This window comes from Gracilinanus agilis, chromosome 2 (genome assembly GCF_016433145.1).
Source record: "Gracilinanus agilis isolate LMUSP501 chromosome 2, AgileGrace, whole genome shotgun sequence".
Lineage (NCBI taxonomy): Eukaryota > Metazoa > Chordata > Mammalia > Didelphimorphia > Didelphidae > Gracilinanus > Gracilinanus agilis.
Window position 1 is genome coordinate 484,662,236 of NC_058131.1, and position 16,127 is coordinate 484,678,362.

The 16,127-nt window shown below is 41.0% G+C and overlaps 1 protein-coding gene across 1 annotated transcript in view; it reads right to left on the reverse strand.

Moving 5' to 3' along the window:
- ISM2 (isthmin 2) overlaps nucleotides 1-16,127 on the reverse strand; it is a 32,737-nt gene that overhangs the window by 15,822 nt on the left and 788 nt on the right. The gene's annotated exons all lie outside the window — the stretch shown is intronic.

The window sequence follows — 16,127 nt, forward strand, 5'->3', positions numbered from 1 at the left end:
GAGGAGGTGGAGGAGGAGGAGGAGGAAGAGGAGGAGGAGGAAGAAGCGGAGGAAGAAGAAGAGGAAGAAGAGGAAGAGGAGAAAGAAGAAGAGGAAGAAGGAAATGAAAGAAAAGAAACATCTTTTTTCAAATGTAAAGAAAAAGGAAAGTCAAAGAAAAACAGACAAGCAGGACAGCTTCAAAGGCTACAGGTTGAATATAATATGTACTTTTAAAAGAAAATGAAGCTTTACATAACAGAGACCTGCATTTATATATACAATTCTCCTTTTTTTCTGTTCTATTATGAATACAGAAAAGTCCATTTTATTTGGTATAGGTTAAATTTATAATCTAATTTTTAGTGTTTTAAGATTAAGCCTTCTATACCCTCTGCATGTATTTCCAGTAAGTGCCAGCAGAAGTCTCTCTACCTCCCTCAGGAGCAGCCTCCCCCAAAAGCAATTTCAATCCCAGTTAAAGAATTTGTTCAGGTGTTTCAGTCATGTCCAACTCTTCATGTCCTTATTTGGGGTTTTCCTGGCAAAAACAGTGGAGTGGTTTGCCACTTCCTTCTCATTTGATAGATGAGGAAACTGAGACAGATAGTGACTTGTTCAGGGCCACACGACTACTGTCTGAGGTCAGATCTGAACTCAGGTCTTCCTGACTCCAGGCCCAATTTCTACCCACAGAGCTACCTAGGTACCCTAGTTAAAGAATTTGGGGATGATCAGTTCAAAGGAAAATTATTTGGCGCTTTCAATTGTCCTCAAGACCAGAAGGCTTCCCTTCCATAGGCACACAAGATGCATTTGTTGTTTCTGCTCTGAGTGTTCCCTGAATCAGCATCTTCCTTAGCCTGTAAGTTGATAGCAGGACCTGCTCTGAGAATGGCCCAAGTAAGTTGCAGCTGACACAAGATCACTTTCCTGCAAGGTTACAGGTTCATAAAGACATCTGGATGAAAAAGATGAAACTGTCTTCCAAGTGGAATGCCTACTAAAGGCTTTGAATATGACTGTCCTGGGTGCTGCTGTCCAACACTCTTAAGCACATTTGCGGGGGTTGCTCACAATGGGTAGGGAAGTATCAGCCTGCCCATTTTACTGATGGGAACTATCAAGAACAGTAGGGGCACATGGCTGCAGCAACAGGTTCTCATACCTCGAGAAAGCAACACTTACTTCCCTGAATCCTCTTGCTGGCCCTTCCATCAACTTGTGATTCAGTCACTCCTCATTGAGTTTTTAATACAACCTCACTTTACTCCCTAGCTCCAAGAAATCTAGGAATCTTCCCTTTGAGAAAATTTTGTCTATAGTTCAGATAAGGATATCCTGAAGGGACCCATGACCAGCATAGGAACCCCCTATCAACCACTACTCCATGCAGACACAGCCCCTCCTTATACCCATGCACGTAAATATCCTATTACACGGGTACTTATTCAGAGTCACTAACTCTCATGGGGACTGGGGCTTTTTAAATTCGACTCAACAGGGGGTGGCTAGGTGGATCACTATTTAGAGAACCAAGTCTAGAGACAGCAGGTCCTGCATTTAAACCTGGTCTCAGATGTTTCCTAGCTGTGTGACCCAGGACAAGTCACTTAACTCCCATTGCCTAGTCCTGACCACTCTTCTGCCTTGCAATCCATATTTAGTATCAGTTCTAAGACAGAGGGGAAGGGTTTAAAAAATAAATAGGTTCAATTCAACACTTCTCTAGTGCAGGGTGGGAGACAGCTCAGAACTTAAAAATGTAACAAAAAATGAGTAAAATAAAAATTTTTTTCATTCAACTCAGCAAATATTTCAGAGGAGGACGGACTGGACCTGTGATTTCATTGATACAGAAGGAACTGGAAGATTAATAAATTCTCTCTACTAATGCAAGTTGGCACTCTCTTAGGAACTTCTAGACTTAGAGAGTTACCTAGAGCATTGATATATTAAATAATTTGCCCAGGGTCACATAGTCAGTTAAATGTCAGCTTTGTGAGTAGAACCTGGCTTCTGATCTTCTTGGCTTAGAGGACAACCCTATGGCCTTTTCAAACCTCTACTTTCTAGGGCAGTGATGGTGAACCTTTTAGAGGCTGCGTACCCAAACTGCAACCCTCACACACCACCTGTAAGCCCTGTCACCCAACCCTGCCTAACCCCAGACAGAGGAGGGAGGAAGCACTCCTAATGGGCCGCTAGGCAGAGGGACCAGTCATGTAAGAAATGTCCCCAGGTGTGCATGGAGAGGGGGAAGGGAGCAGCCCCCTCTGGCAAGTTCCAGCATGCATGCCATGGGATAACCAACACAGTTCTGGGGGCTGCTAGGTAGCTCAGAGGATTGAGAGCCAGACCTAGACACAGAAGGTCCTGGATTCAAATATGGCCTCCAACACTTCCTAGCTGTGTGACCCTGGGCTAGTCACTTAAACCCATTTCCTAGCTCCTATTGTTCTTCTGCCTTGGAACCAATGCATAGTAATAATTCCAAGTCTGAAGGTAAGGGTAGTAAAAACAAAACAAAAAAACCCTTACCTTCCATCCTAGAATTGATGTCAATTCTAAGGCAGAAGAGTGGTAAGGACTAAGCAATAAGTGACTGACTTAACCAGAGTCACACAGCTAGGAAGTGTCTGAGGTCAGATCTGAGTCTAGGTCCTCCAGTCTCCAGGTCTGGCACTCCATCTACTGTGCTACCTAACTGCCTCTCAACATTAAAAAAAGTTTTTAAAAACATTTTTTAAATTCATGTACTGAATTTTGGATGGCATCACTATGTAGGAAAGGCAGTGTGTGTTGAAATCATTATCTGGGGTAAGATGGATGCCACCTTGGCTGACAGGAATGGCAGTTGAGAGAATTCAGAATGTTCCCAGATGCTGTGAGCCAGGGGCAAAAGTCAGTTGGCCCCACCCTATAAATACCCCCTAAGAACAACTGTTTGGGCTCAGAACTCAGAGCTGAGACTTGAGCAAACTTCTCTTGGAGCAAGAACTGGGACAGAGGGAGGTGAAGGGTGAAGGGTGATAGAAGAAGAGGGTAGGCCTGAACTTGACCCTGTAACCAACTAAGCCTATCAGGGAGAAGAGTAATTATAGCAGCAGCTATTGAGAGAGGAGTGGGTATTCCTTGTTCACCAACTATAGCTGGCTTAGGCCTTGGGCCCCTGATCCCTCCTTCATCCATACTGTCCCTAAGATCTACATACCAGCCATCCTCTAATATCTAGAAGGAAGATCTATAGGGAGATAGTAACAGTAAGAGGAGATAGAAAGAAAGATAAGATCATTTAGATATATATCTCCAGAGGAGTAATCCTCATCTTTTCTTTTTAACATATATCATAATGGATAGTTAGCCTCAATTCAAGAGGAACTTGGGTACAAGTTCTGCCTCTGATTCATACTCTTTTTTTTTTTTTAAATTTTTTGGCAATTTATTAAATTATGCACCAGTGATGTTTCAATCAGATAAAGAAGCCTGGTTTTTTGTTTTTGTTTTTGTTTTTGTTTTTTTACATTTATTTATTTATTTATTCTTTTAGGACCCTTAACTTTCGGTGTATTGTCTCATAGGTGGAAGAGTGGTAAGGGTGGGCAATGGGGGTCAAGTGACTTGCCTAGGGTCACACAGCTGGGAAGTGGCTGAGGCCGGGTTTGAACCCAGGACCTCCTGTCTCTAGGCCTGACTCTCAATCCACTGAGCAACCCAGCTGCTCCCTCTGATTCATACTCTTGAGTGACCCCCAGGCAAAACATTTAACCCTTCAAATTTCTGTCTAGGGAATCCTCTATGATGCCTGATTTACACTGGCAGAGAGGTTTCCTTACTGGGAATTCTCTAAATCAATGAAATTATAGGTCTCAAACTCCTATAGATGTTCATAGACAGGCGCACGCATGCATACACACACACACACACACACACACACACACACACACACACATTCACCTAAATGCACCCACACTCACCCACAGAGTTACACAATTCCCTACTTGGATTGATATGTGTGCCTATGGTAATCAGGGCATATATATTCTCTCCCAGCTAGAGCCTGGCTTGGATCCCTCACCCCTCGGTCACACGTACCCAGTTAACATTAGGTAGGCATGTTAGCCATAATCCTTCATGCACTACATGAACAAGGCTGAAGTTAACTTATTCCAGCCTTCATCCTCTCAGGAGCTCCATCTCCGCTGACTCCCACTTCAGGAACCATGAACTTGCCTTGTCATATAGGAGCCCATTTCGTCCCTCACCTCTCTGCCTAAACCACCCCAGCTGCTAACCCAACAATGCTCCTGATCATCCTCCTGTCTCTCTGCACCCCTCTTCTGTAATTCTGACTCCTCTCTGGCATAAGTGCCCTCCTTTCCTCCCTGTCCTGACTTTCCCCTAAGTTGCTGCCCATAGAAGATGGTAGCTAGTGAGGGAAGGGGAGAAAAATCTCAAATTCTAGTGGACCAGCTGGTGCACCTAAATCTAAGGGGAGTCAAATACAGTGATCTCTCACCTATGGCGGGAGTTACATACCGGAGACCCCCACCTCCATAGCTGAAAATCTGCAAAGTAGCAGTGTTATATTTATTTTATTACTTTTATTTATATATATAAATACATATTTATATGTGTATATATATTGTTATATTAAAGGAGGTACTACTATCTATTAGATGTATATGAAGATGGAGCACAGAGAGAGGATAGGATGACACCTCTCTCCTATATAACAGTTGCCCAGGCAGGATCCTTTAGGTCAATGGATGATATCCCTTCAGGACCCACCTGGGGTTATTTGTTATTATTAAATTGGGCTCTTCAGCTTGGTAAAGTTGGTAATCTGACTGTGTGACTCCCTTCCCAAATAAACTATGAATAATCAATTCAGGAAGGTACTTTAAAACTTTAAATATATTTGGCAAGAAGGATAATGGTGTGGGATAGAGGTAATGGGAGACCCTACTTTAAATTGATACTAATGAATCCCTAACTGCAGGCAAATGAAGGAATCAAGATGATAGCTTCTCTCTGGAACAGCCTGGCCAGGGCTAAACCAGAGCAGGCAAACTGCTGTGAAATCTTCTGCTTCTTCTTTAGTAGATCTTAAGTCTAATCAGTTGAGATATCCACCCTTTTCCTCCCTCTTCTTCTCCTGCCCACTTCCCGGATCCCTCCTGGGCCCTGGGAAGCCTAGATAACTAAGATGGTGAACTTCCTAATATCTAGGGGCAGTAGAAACAGAGATGGTGGTCTAATACAGGTTGATGACAGTACAGGAAACACAGGAGAGGCTTGCAGGATTGAGTTTGCAAGTCTCTATTTCCCCAAAGACCAGGATCCACTGATCTCCAGCCTCAGGGACAGGTAAAGACCCCAGAACCTCTGTCTGGGTTCTCAACTGCTCTCTCCTGAGTCCGCATGCCTCTTTGGGAACATTCTATCCAACTGATTCATCTGTCAATCAACAGTGAACTTCGAGCTCCCAGAGATTCAATATAACAATATAACAATATATATATATATACATGTATATATATGTATATATGTATATATATGGCAGCAGATTGGGATGGGGAATTGGGGAAGACAGCCCTCAGTCCAAATTTCACTTTCAATACAAAGAATGGCATTTGAAATCCTAATGCTGCTTTGAAATCCTAATGCTGCTTCCTGCCCCCATCCCCCCAAAAGGAGATTTCTCTTATGTAGTAAGTAGTTCATTGAGACATTGAGCACAGGGAACAGTGCTGAATGTGGACTTAGAAGAGCTGAGTTCAGATCCTGCCTCAGACCCTTACTGTGAGACCCTGGGCAAATCACTTTACCACTGTTTCAGTTTCCTTGTAAAACAGTGTTATTAACAGCACCTACCTCCCAGTATTGTTGTAAGGACATGAGAGGACTTTTGTAAAGTGCTTTCAAATCTGAAAGTATTTTATAAATGCTAGCTAGAATTAAATATCTTACATATTTGTTGGTTAGGTGTGTCAGATTCTTCATGATTCCAATTAGGATTTTCTTTGCAAAGATACTGGAGTGGCTTGCCATTTCCTTCTCCAGTTCATTTTACAGATGAGAAAACTGAGGTAAGTAGAGTTAAGCAACTTGTCCAGGGTCACATAGCTAGGAAGTGTCTGGTTCCTGATTAAAACTCGTCTTCCTGACTCTAGGTCTGGTGCGCTACCCAACTTACATTTACTTTGTCTATCTGCCCTTGTTTGTTCCTCACAATAAATTTTTATAAAGAAGCATAAATATAATGATCCTCATATTGTAGATGAAGAAACAGTCAAATTCAGTTCAATTTAAAAACTTTCCTGAGAAATCAGTCAGGTGTCATGTCTTGGAAAGCTCATGGTCTTTGGGCTTCAGTTTCCTCATCTGCATGCAATATGTGCAGGTTAAATTACAGTATCTCTTTGTTCATTCTGATATAAATCTTAGGAGACCTAGAGATGTTGAATGACTTATCCACTGTCATACAGCTGGTAAAAGGCAGAGGGAGGACTTGAACATAGATCTCCTTATTCCAAATGCAGTTTTCTTCCCACTACACCATGCTATATCACAGCAGTAAGGAGGCACAGTAGATAGAACACTGGGTTTAGAGTCAGAAAGCCCAATTCAAATTCAGTCTCAGACACTTCCTAGCCTGAGACCCTGGCCAAATCATTTAACTTCTTTCTGCCTCAATTTCTTCAACTGTAAAATAATAATAGCATCTCATTTACATGGTTGTTGTAAGGATTAAATCAGACCCTGTTTGGAAAGTGATTAGCACAAAGCTGGCACATAGTAGGTGCTTAATGCTTATGTCTTCCTCCCTCCTTTCCTCAATCTTGGTTCCAAATCCAGTGTTGTTGTGGTTGTTTTTTTTAAACTATATCCCATTGTTCCTTCCTCCCCAGTTACATGTCCAGCAAACCCTTCTTTCTTCCTAACTATCTTCTAGAATGGGTCTCCTTAACCTTATGAGTCCAGAGATAGATTCCAGGGGATCCATGAACTTGGGTGGGAAAAAATCCTTATTTTCACTAAATTTTGAGTTCCTTTGCAATCAGGTAGGTGGAAGGATTGAGAGAGTTCAGTGCTCTTTTTGTTGTGAGATGAAAAAAAATATGGATAGAAAAAAAGGTCAAAAGGCCATAGTAAAGGTGAAAAAAGGGCCTGACCAGTGTGGTTCATGGGTAGATAGGCGGGGAAATGATAGAATGCCAGGCTTGCAATCAGGAAGACTCATGTTCTGAGTTCAAATCTGGCCTTAGACACTTACTAGATGTGTGACCCTGAGCAAGTAGCTTAATCTTGTAGTTTTACTTTCCTCATCAGGAAAATGAGCTGGAAAAGTAAATGGCAAACTAGTATCTTTGCCAAGAAAACCCCAAAAGGGGTGGAGAATTCTGACTTTCAGACAGGACTGAAATGACTGAATAACAATAATGTAAGTCTAGCATGTAGCATAGTATCTAGCATATTGTAGGTGTTAATCAAATGTTTGACTGACTGACAGACAATGCTTAGCAGAGACCAGGTTCAATAAATAGCATGATACTAAAAGAGCATGATACTATCATCAATAGGCTTTGTGAACCAAAGCATACTGTTCCCTTTCATATGCTGACTCATATGTGTTCCCTACAAATGAGTGCCCCTCCATGTGTGTACTTTGGTCACAGGATGTGGATTTATTGGAGGGTGTGCCTTAGGTTTACTGGGCAATGTTGCATTGATACTTTTCTTACTATGCTTTTTCATTAAATATCTTTGCTCCTACTGGGTCTGTATCCCAAAGAGATAATAAAAAAAGGGAAAGGACCTACTTGTACAAAAATATTTATAGCAGCTCTTTTTGTGGTGGCAAAGAACTGGAAACTGAGAGGATGACCATCAATTGGGGAATGGCTGAACAAATTGGGCTATATTGCTGGTGATGGAATACTACTGTGCTGTTAAAAACAAGCAGAATGATTTCAGAAAAAGCTGGAGAGATCTGCAGGATGCAGAGTGAAATAAGCAGAACTTGGAGATCACTGGACACAATAACAGCAATATTGGATGACGATTATCTGTGAAAACTTGGCTACTCTCAGCAATGCATCAACCTGGGATAATACTGAAAGGCTTATGACAGGGAATGCTATCCACCTCCAGAGAAAGAACTGTTGGAGTCATTTTTTTGCGTCAGTGTATATATAGTTTTATTTTGGGGTTTTGGTTATGTATAAGTTTGCTCTTACAACAATGACCAATATGGAATTGTGTTTCGCAGGACAATAAAAAAAAATCTGTGCTCTAAATCAGATGTTTTTAATGTTGAAGTCCACAGACTTCCAACGAGTTAATAGATAGATTGCAGAGGGGCTGGGAACCTAGATAGGAAAAAAAATTACATCCTTATTTTCACTAACCTCTACTTGAAATTTAACACATTTCAATTTTTACTTTAAAAACCTATTCTGAGAAGGGGGCTTTAATTAGAAGCCAAAAGGATCCACGGCTCACCAAAAAATGGCTAAGAATCCCTGTTCTAAACTAATTGTGGTCCTTACCTGATTATTAAAGGTAAACACATTGATGGGGGCTTATGAACTATGATTTTAAATAGATGCAAATTCACAGATTATCTTGAACTTGGGATAGTTATTGTAGAGTCACTCATATGAGAGGTGCTAGAGATAAGTATGAGCCCCAAAATAAATATTTGTGGATGAGAATTACTAGGGGGGAGGGACTATGGGAAACAGGGTAGAAGACATGGTCCCTGCCCCTAAGAACTTATAATATAGTTAGAGAAATAAAACATACTATAGACATGGAAAAGGATAACATTCCAAGTGAGTACATGGTACATCTCAAATGAACAGTAAAACAGAACTTAGGGAGGAGAGTTCACTGTGGGGCTGGTCTGTTTAGGGAAAGCCTCACAAAGGAGTGTAATATGAGCTTTGCTTTGAAGGACAGATAAGTTTCAGCTGGCTTCAGAGGAAGAAGGCAGGGTTTGAAGGAGTTCCAGATAGGTAGGATTTGGTCTTTTGGCCAAACCACTTTACTCCTTTGACCTTCAGTTTCCTCATTTGTAAAAGGAGAGGACTGGACCAGATGGCCTTTGAGGTCCTTTCCAGCTCTGTTCCTATGATCTCAAATGTTACCAGCTCACAGATGACTCTTTGAGTGGCTAGTGGCCAAGCTTCAGGAAAAATTTAAGAAGCTTCAGATTTGAAGGCCATGATTAAGTGCTGAGGTCTAGAGGGGACCCCCAATGTATTATCTGCATGCTCAGGGTCCAGCAATGATCTATTTGGGTTTTTTTTGTCTTTAAATTTAATTTTATTGATTAAGAAAAATTTTCCATGGTTACATGATTCATATTATTTCCCTCTCCTCCTCCTACCAACCTCCTATAGCCAACACACAATTCCATTGGGTTTTACATGTGTCATTGATCAAGACCTATTTCCATATTATTGATATTTGCACTAGGGAAATTGTTTAGAGTCTACATCCCAAATCATATCCCCATCGATCCATATGGTCAAGCAATTGCTTTTCTTCTGTGTTTTGGCTCCCACAGTTCTTTCTCTGGGTGTGGATAGCATTCTTTCTCATAAGTCCCTCAGGAATGTCTTGGATCATTGCATTGCTGCTAGTAGAGAAGTCCATTACAATCGATTGTGCCACAGTGTATTAGTCTCTGAGTATAAGATTCTCCTGGTTCTGCTTCTTTCACCTTGCATCAATTCCTGGAGGTCTTTCCAGTTCACATGGAATTCCTCCAGTTCATTATTCCTTTGAGCACAATAGTATTCCATCACCAACAGATACCACAGTTTGTTTAGCCATTCCCCATCTGAAGGGCATCCCCTCATTTTCCAATTTTTTGCCACCACAAAGAGTGCGGCTATAAATATTTTTGTACAAGTCTTTTCCCTTATTATCGCTTTGGGGTATAACCCCAGCAGTGGTATGGCTGGATCAAAGGCCAGGCAGTCTTTTAAATCCCTTTGGGCATACTTCCAAATTGCCATCCAGAATGGTTGGATCAATTCACAACTCCATGGCAATGATCTATCTGGAAGACTTCTTTGAGCAGCAAGGATTAGGCAACTGGAGTTAAATGTACAAGAGGACTCTTCTTTAAAAAACAACAACAATAAAAACCTTTACCTTAGAATCAGTATTATATATTGGTCCCAAGACAGAAGAGTGGTAAAGGTGAGGCAATGGGAGGGTTAAGTGATTTGCCTAGGTAGGACATGTCTGAAGCCATGTTTGAACACAGGACCTCCCATTTCTAGGCTTTCCTCTCAATCCACTGAGCCACCTACCTACCCTTAAGAGAACTCTTCTTTAAAATTTCTTATTGCTTTTTAGAATAATCTAATAGTTTACTTTAAGCAACTCAAAGCCTTTATGAGATTCAGTTTTCTCCTCTTTAAAATGGAGATAACCCCTATGCCCTGCCTAATCATTACACAGAGCTATTGTTTGAATCAAAATTTCTCTTAGCAAAGAACACTATCCAACATCCATAGAAAGAATTGTGGGAGTGGAAGTGCAGAAGAAAAACATTTGATTGATCATATGGTTCAATGAGTACATGACTGGGAATTTTAGCTTTAAATGATCACTCTTGCAAATATTAATAATATGGAAATAGGTTTTGAACAGTGATACATGTATATAACCCAGTGGAATTGCTTGTTAGCTCTGGGAGGAGGGAGGGAAAGAACAGGAATCATGTAACCATAGAAAAATATTCTAAATTGATTCATTAATTTATTAAAAAATAAAATAATTCTCAAGAAATTCTCATGTGTATATTTGTTACCTCTCTCCTCTTTTGGCTTTTAAACTCCTGAAGGGCAAGAACTGTGTCTTCTTTCTTTCTTTCTTTCTTTCTTTCTTTCTTTCTTTCTTTCTTTCTTTCTTTCTTTCTTTCTTTCTTTCTTTCTTTCTTTCTTTCTTTCTTTCTTTCTTTCTTTCTTTCTTTCATAAAGAGTGTAAAGAGTTTAGTTGATGGTAGAAAAAGGCTGTCAGCACCACCAATTTCATCTGGGCCTCTTTAGTTTTGCTCCTGAGCTGATTTGTTTGGTAAGAAAACCCTCCTGCTCCTCCCCCTTCAGACACACCCATGGAGTGAATAGCAGATGTAATCCAGCAAATGTCAGTGGAATGGAGGGGTGGGGAGGAGCAGAAAAGGCTTCCCAGAAGCCAAAGCCCAAAAGATGAGAGCAGCTCAGCAGAGATGTCCAGCAGAGAGCAGTGTAGCAGAGAGAATGAAGCAACAGAAGATGTTCTAATCTGAAAGCAAATGTTGGTACCCAGTGACCCCACCAGTGAACATTACGACCCTGCAGTGTCAGAGACGTGGCTGTGCATATGCTCCCACCACAAGGGTTTATGTAGGAGCTGTTCGAGCGATCAATCCCGATACACATTTTCAACAAGCCTACTGTGTGTCAAGCATTGTGCTCTGTGTCTGGTCATACTTACTCCCTACATATGTACTATTACCCAGGGGTAGTATCAAAACCTTGGGAGAATTCCCCTTCTGGGTGCACAGGAATCTTTCTCATCACTTGATTTATTTTATTTAATTGTTCCTGATTGGGAGATTCCACAAAGGAATCGGGGCAAGCCTTGTGGAAGAGTTGGCAAATGATTTAGGCATTAAAGCTACAGAAGCATGAGAGCGGAGGATATGTTTGGGAGGGAGTAGTATAATTTGATTGGCGTGTAAAATACACAAAAGTAAGTAATGTGAGATAATGCTAGAAAGGAAGAAGAGTGCCATGTAGTGGAGGGCCTTTAATGTCAGCTAAAGGAGTTTGAGCATTATTTGATTGTCGCCTAGGAATCACTGAAGAGTTCTGAGCAGAAGGGTGACATCAAAATAAAAAATAGCATATATATAGTGCCAGGTACTGTGCTAAGCACTTTACGACTATTTCCTCATTTGGGGCATTGAGGTAGCCCAGTGGATAGAATGTCAGGCCTTGGAGTTGGGAGGACCTGGATTCAAATCTGGTCTCGGACACTTACTAGCTGGGTGACCCTGGGCAACTCACTTAACCCCAATTGTCTAATCCTTGCTGCTCTTTTGCCTTGGAACCCATACTTGTATTGATTCTAAAATAAAAGGTTAGAGTTAAATTTTTTCCCGCTAATTTTATCCTTGCAACAACTCTGGGAGATAGATGCTATTATCCTCATTTTATAGTAAGGGAATCTTTTAATTTTTTATTTTTTAAGACAAATTTTTAAATTTTTTAAATTTTTAATTAAGGCAAAGAGATTAAGTGACTTGTCCAGTGTCACATAGCTAAGAAGTATTAGAGGCTAGATTTGAACTCAGGTCTTTCTGATTCCAAGTCCTATGCTCTATCCACTTTGCCATCTAGTTGCTTCAAACCAGATGATCAGATCTATGCATAAGAAAGATTATTTTGACCACAGTGTGAAGGATGGGTTGGAGAAGGAAGAGAGGAAAGGCAGGAAGAATCATTCAGAGGCTATTCAGTTATTCTAGATGTCTGATATTCAGTCAACAAACATTTACCAAGGAGTAGCAATCAGAGTTAGAGAGGACAGATTAAGGACATGAGACTGGCTGGTGAGATGTTGACAGGATTTAGTTTAGATCTGTTTAGCTATGAAAGATGAGATGTCTGTTTTTGAAAGAAGGGGAAGAAGGTATTTATGCCTTATCTCCCAAAGGGGATTTTGAACTCTTTGAGTGGGGCATCTAGGTAGCACAGTAGATAGAGTACCAAGCCTGAAGTTGGGAGGATCTGAGTTCCAATCTTGCCTTAGACTCTTCCTAGCTGTGTGATCCTGGGCAAATCACTTAATTCTCTGTTTGCCTAGTCCTTGCGCTTCTGTCTTAGAGTTGTTACTAAGACAGAAAGAAAGGGCTAAAAAAAATTAACCACAACTCCTTTAGAGCAGCAGTTGATACTTTTATGTCCCTCACAATGAGAGGCATGTAGTAGGTGCTTAAAAACATTAATAATTAAGTAACCAGTGGAGGCAGCTGTGGCTCAGTGATTAAAAGCACCAGGCTTGGAGTCAGGAGATCCTGGGTTCAAATCCAAATTCAGACACTGCCTGGCTGTGTGACCTTGGGCAAGTCATTCAACCTCTGATTGCTTGACAAAAGGAGAGAAGGAAATGGCAAGCCACTCCAGTATCCTTGCCAAGAAATTCCACAGATAGCTATGAGGTCATAAAGAGTTGGATACAATTGAAAACAACAACAAAAATTAAGTGTCCAACAAGCTGTTAATAAGCATTTATAAGATACACATCTTTTTTCAAAATATTGGTATTCATCTGTACTTTAAATGCCCTTAAAACCTAGAGAAGAGGGGGCAGCTGGTTGGCTCAGTGGATTGAGAACCAGACCTAAGAGATGGGAGGTCCTAGTTTCAAATCTGGCCTCAGGCACTGCCTAGCCCTGTGACCCTGGGCAAGTCACTTAACCCCCATTGCCTAGCCCTTACAGTTCTTCTGTCTTGGAACCAATACATAGTATTGATTCTAAGATGGAAAGTAAGGATTTAAAATTTTAAAAAAAACCTAGAGAAGAGGGGTAGCTAGGTAGTACAGTAGATAGGGAGTCAGGAGGAGACCTGGTTTCAAATCTGGCCTGATTCTTCCTAGCTGTGTATCACTGGGCAAGTCACTTATCCCCTACTACCTAGCCCTTCCCAGAGTTCTGCCTTAGAACTGATATTTAATATTAATTCTAAGAGAGAAAGTAAGGGTTGGAAAAAAAACCTAGGAAAAGGGCCAGAGGAAGGAAGAAGGAAAGATCAATTCCTGCCAAGTAAATAGAAACAAATGCTAATTTAGTTCATTTTACTACCAGTGCCATCTCTCATGCAGGAGACCTGACTAGTGGGGGAAAAAACAAACATACATATTTTTTAAGGAAGTTTAATGTGTCCCAACCATAGCACAACCTCATAGGGTTCATATAAGGCTCAAATGAAATAATACACTTTGCAATTCTTAAAGTGTTATATCCATATTAACTACTATTATTACTGTGATGACACTAATGGCAATGTCAAATTAGTGTTCCTTTCTTCTTAGCCCAGATATTAAAATGGGTGGCCTTCATTAGTGGTATAGTAGAGTACCTGGGTGAGCAGCAGAAAGGTGACCTGAGTTCAAGCTCTCATTTGCCATGAGATTTTCCTCTGTGCCTCTCTCTGCCTCATCTGTAAATTGGGGAAAATCCGTTTACTTCTTTCCCAGACAAGGAAATCTGAAGCCATCCTTCAAGTCAGTTGTTAAAGTGAGCCTGAAATCTCTGACTTTTAAGCCCAGGTACTTTCTATATGTTACATTTAGCTGCATAGTACCTGCCTCACAATGTTATTGTGAGGATTAAATAAGATATTTCCAAAGCACTTGCTCATTATTGTCATTTTTCATACGTGTTTGACTCTTCATGCCTCCATTTGGAGTTTTCTTGGCAGAGATGCTGGAGTATTTCCTTTGCCACATGGGGAAACTAAAACAAACAGGTTTAAGTGACTTGTCCAGGATCACACAGTTAGTAAATGTCTGAAGCTAGATTTGAACTCAAGAAGATAAGTTTTCCTGACATCAGACTAGGTATACTGTGCCATCTAGCTGCCCAGCACTGGCACATTATGGGTATTTAATAAATGTTTATTTAAAACATCTCCCTTCTCACCTTGTTAGCTCATCTCTCTGCTTCCTCTGGCCTCTGTGATTCATAGTCCCTCCCACCCCCCAATAACTAGTTGATAATAGGATCAGGAAGAATTTTCCCATTGTATAGGTTGGATAATTTCTCCAGAGTAGAGTAGGCAAATCCCCATAATGCCAGGCTACTAGGCAGAATTTTCAAGAGTCCAGATGTTTTTAAATCTCCACCCTATTCTGTGTGTGTGTGTGTGTGTGTGTGTGTGTGTGTGTGTGTGTGTGTGTGTGTAGAACAGACAGAAAAAGACAAGAGACAACAGCAGAGAATGGTAGTGAGAAATGAGTTCTAGAGGCCACAAGAAATTTTACTAATAGAAACAGAACCTCTGAGATACAATTCATACCTGAAAGAAACATGTGTCCCATTCATAAATGATCATCTGGATTCTACCTGGGAGATATCTGGTGATGGAAACTCCCAACTTCTCAAGGTAACCCATTCAAATTTTGTTTGACTGTCTTTTAGCATGTTAGGAACCTGCCTACATATACCAGCAGCCAACTCCATCTTTCAATCCTTTCTTTCCTTCCCCAAATACACCAGTTTTCTCTCTGTCTCTCTCTTTTTTTAAACCCTTACCTTCCATCTTAGAATCAATACTGTGTATTGGTTCTAAGGCAGAAGAGCAGTAAGGGCTAGGCAATGGGGGTTAAGTGACTTGCCCAGGGGCACATGGCTAGGAAGAGTCTGAGGCCACATTTGAATCCAGGACCTCCCTATCTCTAGGTCTGGCTCTCATTCCACTGAGCCACCTAGGTGCCACACCAGTTTTCTTGATAGGATGTGTGTGCATCTCAGTGTGATGCAGCAGAAAAGACTATCAGCTGTGGAGTTGGAGCACTTGGATTTGATTTCTGCCTCTAATGTTTTCTACCTGTGTGACCCTCAACCTCCTTGGGCTTGTTTTCTCATCTGTAAAATTGGAGGTTTGGACCAGATGACCTCAAAGTTTCTGAACCATGCAGCGGATTTTCTCCTTTGAACTGGAGAATTCTGTTTGGCTCTTTTCCTTTCCCACTATGCACTTCCTACCCTAGGACACTTGAATTTGGCCTAAGGAATAGAATTCATTTTTGTCACAAAACAGCTTATTACTTGCTGGAAAATGCAGCACTCAGAGACTTCCTGGGAAGGAGGCTATGGGCTAAAAAGTTTCAGCTTCAGTACATCCAGTCCCATCAAGATGAGAGAGAGCAAATAAAGGGAGGGCAACTGTCTTCTTTAACTTGATTCTGTTTAACCACCATCTATTAAATGGCTAAACTAGAAACAAAGTGCTGGGTTAGGCCCAAAAAGAGCTTAGAGACATACATGTATACTGAGAAAGTAGCACGTGCTTCATTTCAGTAGGTCTGTATTCATTTGTGATCATTTTTACGTACTTATCTTTGTCTTTACCCCA